The following is a 9537-nucleotide window of genomic DNA, read 5'->3' on the forward strand; positions in this document are numbered from 1 at the left end:
AGCTAGCATAGTGATGTTAATCTGCAGACAGTAAGAATAGAATAATTTTTCAGGTTACATGTTGTCTAGAAACCGTAGAATATACCCACATATAAAGTTAACACCGAATATTTTGTGATCCCCATTTTCACAGTGAAAAACTACCATGGGTCAGATTTGTGAGAGCATTCTTTTCAGGTGAAAAGAGCAAGCAGTGTTTTGCAGTCATTAGAGGGAAACAAACTTAGAAATATAGTTAATGGGAATTTTCTAGAGTTTGTAGAACTGGGAGAGTCATTTCTCTCAACCACACACCTGGCTTTAGGAGGGCTCAGATCGAAAATTAATACTGCCAGAACCCTGTGAATTATTTGCAATGAGTATCAAGTCTTATGGTTGTTGCTGTTCAGTTACTAAATCATGTCTGACTCTTTGCGACCCCATGACTGCAGCCCACCACGCTTCTCTGTCCTTGTGGTGAAGTTTGCTATTTTTTGTGAACCCTGCATGGCTCATCGTGGCTTTATTTACTCTCAGCTAATCGTGTATGTTATTCTGATTTTAGAAAACAGTCCAAATTCAAGTCTGGGACCCACCACTTTATAGCCAGGCACGTTAGGCTAGTTATTTAGCCTCCAGGGGCCCAAGTTTCTGTCTGCAGCTCAGCTGAACTACGAAGAGCTGAGCTGCCAGGTGTCAGAATAGCTGATGAAGACAGCCAGCCAAAAGAAAAGTAGCGTTCAAGCATTTACTCACCTACGGTGATAGTATAAGCAAGAGGAGAGAGAGCACCAGCGGCCCGTGGTTCCATTTCCCACCGAGGGAGGGCCTTCTAGGTGGGTCAGCACAGGCAGACGGGTCACCTGCCTGCTGAGGGAGGCCCACACAAGCGGCTGCTGCTGCTCTATGGACCTGGGAGTAGGGGAAGGGAGAGGGGAAAGGCTAGGAGTAGAAAAGGACTGAGTCAGAGTGGAGGAAAGTGTGTTCAAGGATCTTGTCTTCTTCCTCTGATAAAGAGGTCTTAGGGGAGACACCAGAGGAAGGCCCCAGATAAGAAGGAGGCCTTTGAATGAAGGCGCCTGGACTAGGAAGTCAGATACACATCAGGACTGCCTGCCTCTGCTGGGTCTGGAAAATCACGTGTAGGTTTTTGGCCAGAAGCTGGACTCCTCAGTTTTGACTGTAAAATGGGGGATCATAAACGGAATGATTGGGACTTCCCTAGCGCTACAGTGGTTGGGACTCCACAATTCCAATGCAAGGGACATGAGTTCAATCTCTGGTCGGGTAGTTGGGATCCTACACTATATATGGACCAGCAAAGAAGAAAAAAAAATGGCATGATACATATAAAATGTTTAGGATAACTCCTGGTACATGATAAATTCTTAAGTGTCTATTATTTTAGTGTTGTTAGTGTTACCCTTGAATTAAAACTCCTTACTTGTGATGTTGTGATATATAATAAGAAATGTATATATATATAAATATATATGTGTGTGTGTTTGTATATATGTACATTTGACCTTTGAACAACATAGGTTTGAACCTCAAGGGTCCACTTATACTAGGATTTTTTTCAATAGTAAACACTGCAGTATTACGTGATCCTTGATTGGTTGAATCTGAGAATTCAGAAACAAAGATATGGAAGGATGACTATAAGTTACACTCTGATTTTTTACTTTGAAGAGTTAGCGCCCCTAACCCTTGCATTGTTCAAGGGTCAACTGTGTTTTGTCTTCATCCTTATTTCTGGTGGGCTTCCCAGGTGGTGCTAATGGTGAAGAACCCACCTGCTAATGCAGGAAACATAATGAAATGTGGGTTTGCTCCCTGGGTTGGGAAGATCCCTTGGAAAAGGAAATGACAACCCACTCCAGTATTCTTGCCTGGAGAATGTCATGGACAGAGGAGCCTGGCAGGTTACAGTCCATTGAGTCACAAAGAGTCGAACGGGAATGAAGTGATTTAGCATGAACATAAGCCTCATTTCTGGCACAGAGCTCCTAAAATCCTTGGGATTTCCTGTAAGTTCAGTTCAGTTGTTCACTTATATCCAACTCTTTGCAACCCCATGGACTGCAGCATGCCAGGCTTCCCTGTCCATCACCAACTCCTGGAGCTTGCTCAAACTCATGTCCATCGAGTCAGTGATGCCATCCAACCATCTCATCCTCTGTCATCCCCTTCTCCTCCTGCCCTCAATCTTTCCCAGCATCAGGGTCTTTTCAAATGTGTCACCTCTTTGCATCGGATAGCCAAAGTATTGGAGTTTCAACATCAGTCCTTCCAATGAACACTCTAGGACTGATCTCCTCTAGGATGGACTGGTTGGATCTCCTTGCAGTCCAAGGGACTCTCAAGAGTCTTCTCCAACACCACAGTTCAAAAGCATCAATTCTTCAGTGCTCAGTTTTCTTTATAGTCCAATTCTCACATACATACATGACTACTGGAAAACCATAGCCTTGACTAGACGGACCTTTGTTGGCAAAGTAATGTCTCTGCTTTTTAATATGCTGTCTAGGTTGGTCATAGCTTTTCTTCCAAGGAGCAAGCGTCTTTTAATTTCATGACTGCAATCACCATCTTCAGTGACTTTGGTGCCCCCCAAAATAAAGTCTCTCACTGTTTCCACTGTTTACCCATCTACTTGCTATGAAGTGATGAGAAAAGGCAGAGGAACCAGAGATCAAATTGCCATCATCTGCTGGATCATAGAAGAAGCAAGAGAGTTCCAGAAAAACATCTATTTCTGCTTTATTGACTATGTCAAAGCCTTTGACTGTGTGGATCACAATAAATTTGTGGAAAATTCTTAAAGAGATGGGAACACCAGACCACCTGACCTGCCTCTTGAGAAACCTATATGCAGGTCAGGAAGCAATAGTTAGAACTGGACATGGAACAACAGACTGGTTCCAAATAGGAAAAGGAGTACGTCAAGGCTGTATATTGTCACCCTGCTTATTTAACTTATATGCAGAGTACATCATGAGAAATGCTGGACTGGATGAAGCACAAGCTGGAATCAAGATTGCTGGGAGAAATATCAATAACCTCAGATACGCAGATGACACCACCCTTATGGCAGAAAGTGAAGAAGAACTAAAGAGCCTCTTGATGAAAGTGAAAGAGGAGAGTGAAAAAGTTGGCTTAAAGCTCAACATTCAGAAAACTAAGATCATGGCATCCAGTCCCATCACTTCATGGCAAATAGATGAGGAAACAGTGGAAACAGTGTCAGACTTTATTTTGGGGGGGCTCCAAAATCACTGCAGATGGTGACTGCAGCCATGAAATTAAAAGACACTCCTTGGAAGAAAGTTATGACCAACTTAGACAGCATGTTAAAAAGCAGAGACATTACTTTGCCAACAAAGGTTCATCTAGTCAAGGCTATGGTTTTTCCAGTAGTCATGTATGGATGTGAGAGTTGGACTATAAAGAAAACTGAGCACTGAAGAATTGATGCTTTTGAACTGTGATGTTGGAGAAGACTCTTGAGAGTCCCTTGGACTGCAAGGAGATCCAACCAGTCCATCCTAAAGGAGATCAGTCCTGAGTGTTCATTGGAAGGACTGATGTCCTGAAACTCCAGTACTTCGGCTACCTGATGCAAAGAGCTGACTCATTTGAAAAGACCCTGATGCTGGGAAAGATTGAGGGCAGGAGGAGAAGGGGATGACAGGATGAGATGGTTGGATGGCATCACCGACTCAATGGACATGAGTTTGAGTAAACTCTGGGAGTTGGTGATGGACAGGGAGGCCTGCCGTGCTGTGGTCCACGGGGTCGTGAAGAGTCGGACACAACTGAGCAACTGAAGTGAACTGATGGGACCGGATGCCATGATCTTAGTTTTCTGAATGTTGAGTTTTAAGCCAACTTTTTCACTTTCATCAAGAGGCTCTTTAGTTCTTCGCTTTCTGCCATAAGGGTGGTGTCATCTGTGTATCTGAGGTTATTGATATTTCTCCCAGCAATCTTGATTCCAGCTTGTGATTCATCCAGCCTGGCATTTCACATGATGTACTCTGCATATAAGTTAAATAAGCAGGGTGACAATATACAGCCTTGACGTACTCCTTTCCCAATTTGGAACCAGTCTGTTTTTCTATGTCCAGTTCTAACTGTTGCTTCCTGACCTGCATACAGATTTCTCAAGAGGCAGGTCAGGTGGTCTGGTATTCCCATCTCTTTAAGAATTTTCCACAGTTTGTTGTGATTCACATGGTCAAAGGCTTTGGTGTCGTCAATAAAACAGATTTTTTTTTTCTGGAACTCTTTTGCTTTTTCAATGATCCAATGGATGTTGGCAATTTGATCTCTGGTTCCTCTGCCTTTTCTAAATCCAGCTTGAACATCTGGAAGTTCATGGTTCATGTACTGTTGAAGCCTGGCTTGGAGAATTTTGAGCATTACTTTGCTAGCATGTGAGATGAGTGCAATTGTGTGGTAGTTTGAACATTCTTTGGCATTGCCTTTCTTTGGGATTGGAATGAAAACTGACCTTTTCCAGTCCTGTGACCACTGCTGAGTTTTCCAAATTTGCTGGCATATTGAGTGCAGCACTTTCACACAGCATCATCTTTTAGGATTTGAAATAGCTCAGCTGGAATTCTATCACCTCCACTAGCTTTGTTCATAGTGATGCTTCCTAAGGCCCACTTGACTTTGCATTCCAGGATGTCTGGCTCTAGGTGGGTGATCACACCATCATGGTTATCTGGGTCATGAAGATCTTTTTTGTATAGTTCTTCTGTGTATTCTTGCCACCTCTTCTTAATATCTTCTCCTTCTGTTAGGTCCATACCATTTCTGTCCTTTATTGTGCCCATCTTTGCATGAAATGTTCTCTTGATAGCTCTAATTTTCTTGAAGAGATCTCTAGTCTGTCCCATTCTATTGTTTTCCTCTGTTTCTTTGCACTGATCACTGAAGAAGGCTTCCTTATCTCTCCTTGCTATTTTTATCTCTCCTTGCTATTCTTTGGAATTCCCTGTAAAGAGAGATCCAGTGGTGTCTTTTGCTAAGTTAATGAGGTGACCTTTGGGCTGCACTTAAGGATGGGGGCTGGTTGTCAGTGCAGCCATCCTTGTGATTGGAGGGTTGGAAGGTTCAGCCCTACCTCCAACACCCCCTCCCCTGTAGAGGAGGGGCTGGAGATTGAGTTCCTTTGCCAGTAGCCAGTGATTATATCAACCATGCCTACCTAATGAAGACTCCAGGGTTTGGGGAGCTTGCAGGTTGGTGAACATGTGGAAATTTGGGGCAGGTGGCACCTGAAGAGAGCAGAGAAGCTCTGTGCCCTTCCCCTATACCTTGCCATATGTGTTTCCTTCACCTGGCTGGTCCTGAGTTGTATCCTTTTATAATGAATTGGTAAGCTAGGGAGTAAATTGGAGAAGGAAATGGCAGCCCACTCCAATATTCTGCCTGGAGAATCCCGTGGACAGAGGAGCCTGGCAGGCTATAGTCCATGGGGTTGCAAGAGTTGGACATGACTTAGCAACTAAACCACCAGGGAGTAAATGGGTTTCCTGAGTTCCGTGAGCTGCTCTAGCAAACTCATGGAACCCAAGGAGGGGGTCATGGGAACATCTGATATATAACTGGTTGGTAAGAGGAATAATAATTCTGTTGTTGGTTTAGTCACTAAGTCATGTCTGACTCTTGCAATCCCATGGACTGTAGCCTGCCGGGCTCCTCTGTTCATGGGATTCTCCAGGCAAGAATACTGGGGTGGGTTGCCATTTCCTTCTCTGTACGAAAGTCTAATAACTTGGGCTTGTGACTGGTGTCTGATGTGGGAGGACACAGTATAAGACACCCAGTAGTTGTCCAGAGAATTGTTTCTTGGAGGTGTGTGGAAACCACCCCCCCCCACACTTTGAAATTGGGTCCAAAAATCCAAGAGACTTGTAGTTGCTTATGTGTGTGTGCTCAGTCGCTCAGTTGTGTCTGACTCTTTGTGACCCCATGGACCGTAGCCCTCCAGGCTCCTCTGTCCATGGGCTTCTCCAGGCAAGAATACTGGAGTGGGTAGCCATTTCCTTCTCCAGGGTATCTTCCCACCCAGGGATTGAACCTGAGTCTCCCTGGTGGCTCAGTGGTAAACAATCCGCCTGTTAATGCAGGAGATGCAGGTTTCATCCCTGGGTCGGGAAGATCTCTTGGAGTAGGAAATGGCAACCCACTCCAGTACTCTTGCCTGGGAAATCCCATGGACAGAGGAGCCTGGTGGGCTACAGTCCATAGGGTCGGAAAAGAGTCGGATAGGAGTTAGCGACTAAACAGCAGCAACAACAGATAGAGCTAGTTCCTAATCTCTGGAACCTGTGTCTGTTTCAGTGATTGCAGACACTGAAGAGAAGAGAAGGCAGTGTGGCCACGAGGGCAGAGAATAGAGTGATGCAGCCGAGGTCAAAGGATTCCAGCAGCCAGGTTTGTGGTAGTATGACTCAGTAGCCAGAAGAAACTCATTCAGAAACTAATAAAATTACCCCTTATGAAGAATTAGGTGATTGAAACAGAGTTCGGAATAAGATTTTTTCATCGATGATCCTTTTATAGTATCTATTTTGTCAAACAGGATGAGTACATTTACATTTAAAATGTAAACCATCAATCTCTCCTTTAATTCAAAGATTTCCTCTCTTCACAGCTCAGGCTGGGAACCTAGTCATGCAGACCACTGTGAGGAAGGGGAGTAGCCAGTATTCTGGACTTCCGCTTGCTCTGCTGTGCTGGCTTGCTCCTGACGTGGAGATTCAAGACAAAGAGCTTGGCTTTAGCACAGTCTGGCTATTGGTACCTCTGTCCAGGCAGCTGGCCCAACTACAGGCTTTTCATCTCATCTCTTGTTTGCATGAGCTCTTTGGAGGCCTTCGCCCTGCCACATTCCAGGACAAGGTAAGAAATGACTTCCTATGATTCCCCTATATCTCCTTCCCTTTGAATCTTAAAGCTGGTATGCAGTTCCCACAAGTCTTCTCAGGCTGAATAGTGCTGCCTTCTCTTCTTATATTTACCTCACGAAAGGAGTTCAGTAGCTTTTACACAACAATGAAAATGAGTTTCAAGAGTATATCACCCACCTTGGGCACTCCATTCAACATCTGCCTTAACAGGTGATCTATTACACAAGCAATCACAAAGTTCTGCCCTTTTCAATGCCAAAAAAAGGGCAAAATGTTTCCCAATTCCTTTCAATGCCAAAATGTTTCCCAATTCCCTTCATTTGCGTCGCCACCACCTTGTTCAGGCCACATCTTTCACCTGGATTGTTGTGGTGGCTTCCTCACATTGCCTGCTTTGTAGTGCTAGGGTCCAATCTATATCCCAAAGAGTAACCAGAATACTCTTTCCAAATGCAAATCAGATCTTGTCACCTCCTGGTTCAACACAAGTCAGATGCTTCCCACTGACCTCCTAGTGAACCCCTTGACATGATTTTACAAGACCATCGTGATCTGGTCACTATGTATAATACTTCTTCAGCATTATGTGGCATCCTCCTCTGCTTCCCCCACTGTTCACTAATCATCCCATTCCTTCTTTCCTAGTCCTATCCTCTTATTTATTTTCCCTTTCTTGCAAATACTAATCAATCAATACCTCTTTCTTCCTCTCTCTCTATCCGGGCTCCCCTCCCAGCCTTCCCCCGTCTTGTTCCCTAGCCTGGCGTAATCTTCCCTCCATTCCTTACTGGTATACGTCCTACTTCTTTGTGTCACAATTTAAAGCCAGTTGATGGGAAAAGTCTTTGCTGATCCCTCAAGACTAGGTTAGAGTCATGTTTTATATATTCCCACAACTATTGAACTAATTTTATTGTATTGTAATACCCATCATGTGGGAATTATAATTTCCCATCTCATTTGTTCTTTTCGGTTTGTTTGTTTCCCAACTAGAAAGGAAGCTCACTGAGGGCATGGACTTTTAAGAATTTAATCAATAGGAGGTACAGAATAAAAATGTGATCATTGGAGGTCACATACATGAATAAAACCTAATAGAATTTAATATCAAAATTAACTGAACTATTCAATGCAAGGAAGTGGTAATAAATAGCATTTGTTAGGGTGCAAATCCAATTAGACCTAGATTTTACCTCCTTGAAGATTAAATCTAGAAAAGACAACTGAGAAAGTAGATGGCAATAATCTCAGCTGTCTAAATGTTTACATAAAATAGTATTTTATTACTAAAATGCATTTTGTTACAGTTATATAAGATGTTAAGAAGGGTTTGGAGGACTGGTATACAGGAACTCTATATGGAAACTCAGGGCTTCCCTGGCTGGTTCAGATGGTAAAGAATCTGCCTGCAATGCAGGAGATGTGGGTTTGATCCCTGGGTCAGGAAGATCCCTTGGAGAAGGAAATGGCAACCCACTCCAATATTCTTGCCTGAAAAATTTCATGGACAGAGGAGCCTGGTGGGCTACAGTTCATGGGGTTGCAAAAGAGTTGGACACAACTGATTGACTAAGCACATACAGGAACTCAAATTTAAAAGTTTTTAAAATGCTTTTTTTGCATGCATTCTTTCCTTAGCTATGAAATCCCCTTCAAAAAAATGAATTCCACAAATACGTCAAGACAAAAAAGAACATTTTTCAAAATTAATACTGATCTAGCAATTCAGATATAGATATTTGAAGTACCTAAAATATTCTATTCATTGCTTTACTAAAGTATAATTGTTTTGATCTGTTACAAATTTCTTTTATTGCTATAAAGATAAATGCATATACAGAAAATTGATATTTTTACCATAAGCAGCTTTAAGTCTCAAAATTCCATAATGCCTACAATGGCTAAAATATTATTTAGGTAAGAAACTGCCACATCAATTTAGTTGAAATATACTACAATTTTACCACAATCCAGTAGTAGGTTATATGCCTCAATTACAGAAAACCCTTGATAGAGGAAAAAAAATCACATGAAAAGTGAAGCCCCATACTGAGGGTATAAGCTTGATAAAAGCCAGTAAAACAGGGGAAAAGACATCTATCTAATTTCATGTTTTCAATATATATGTATATTCCAAAAATGCTGCCATCTAACAAATTAACCCTCTGTCATACAGTTGACAAATGATGATGACATCTGACATGACATGGGACTTCCCTGGTGGCTCAGATGGTAAAGAATCTACCTGCAATGTGGGAGACCTGAGTTCAATCCCTGGGTCAGAAGATCCTCCAGAGAAGGGAATGGCTACCCACTCCAGTATTCTTGCTGGGAGAATTCCGTGAACAAAGGAGCCTGGGGGGCCACAGTCCATGGGGTCACAAAGAGTCAGACACTACTGAGAGACTAACACTTACACTTTCATGACATGACATAGAACATAACAGAATAAGATAAAACATTGAATGTGATATATGACATATATGACCTAATTATTTAAACAGATGATTATTCCAGAAGGTTCTCTTTTAGTCTGCTACAAATTCGTGTAGTCACATAACCAGGCCATGTTAAACTAATGTCAAGTGATATTAAGTGGGGGCTTTTCTTATTGTCTGGGGTGTCCCATGAA

Source organism: Odocoileus virginianus, unplaced genomic scaffold (assembly GCF_023699985.2).
Source record: "Odocoileus virginianus isolate 20LAN1187 ecotype Illinois unplaced genomic scaffold, Ovbor_1.2 Unplaced_Scaffold_6, whole genome shotgun sequence".
Taxonomy (NCBI): Eukaryota; Metazoa; Chordata; class Mammalia; order Artiodactyla; family Cervidae; genus Odocoileus; species Odocoileus virginianus.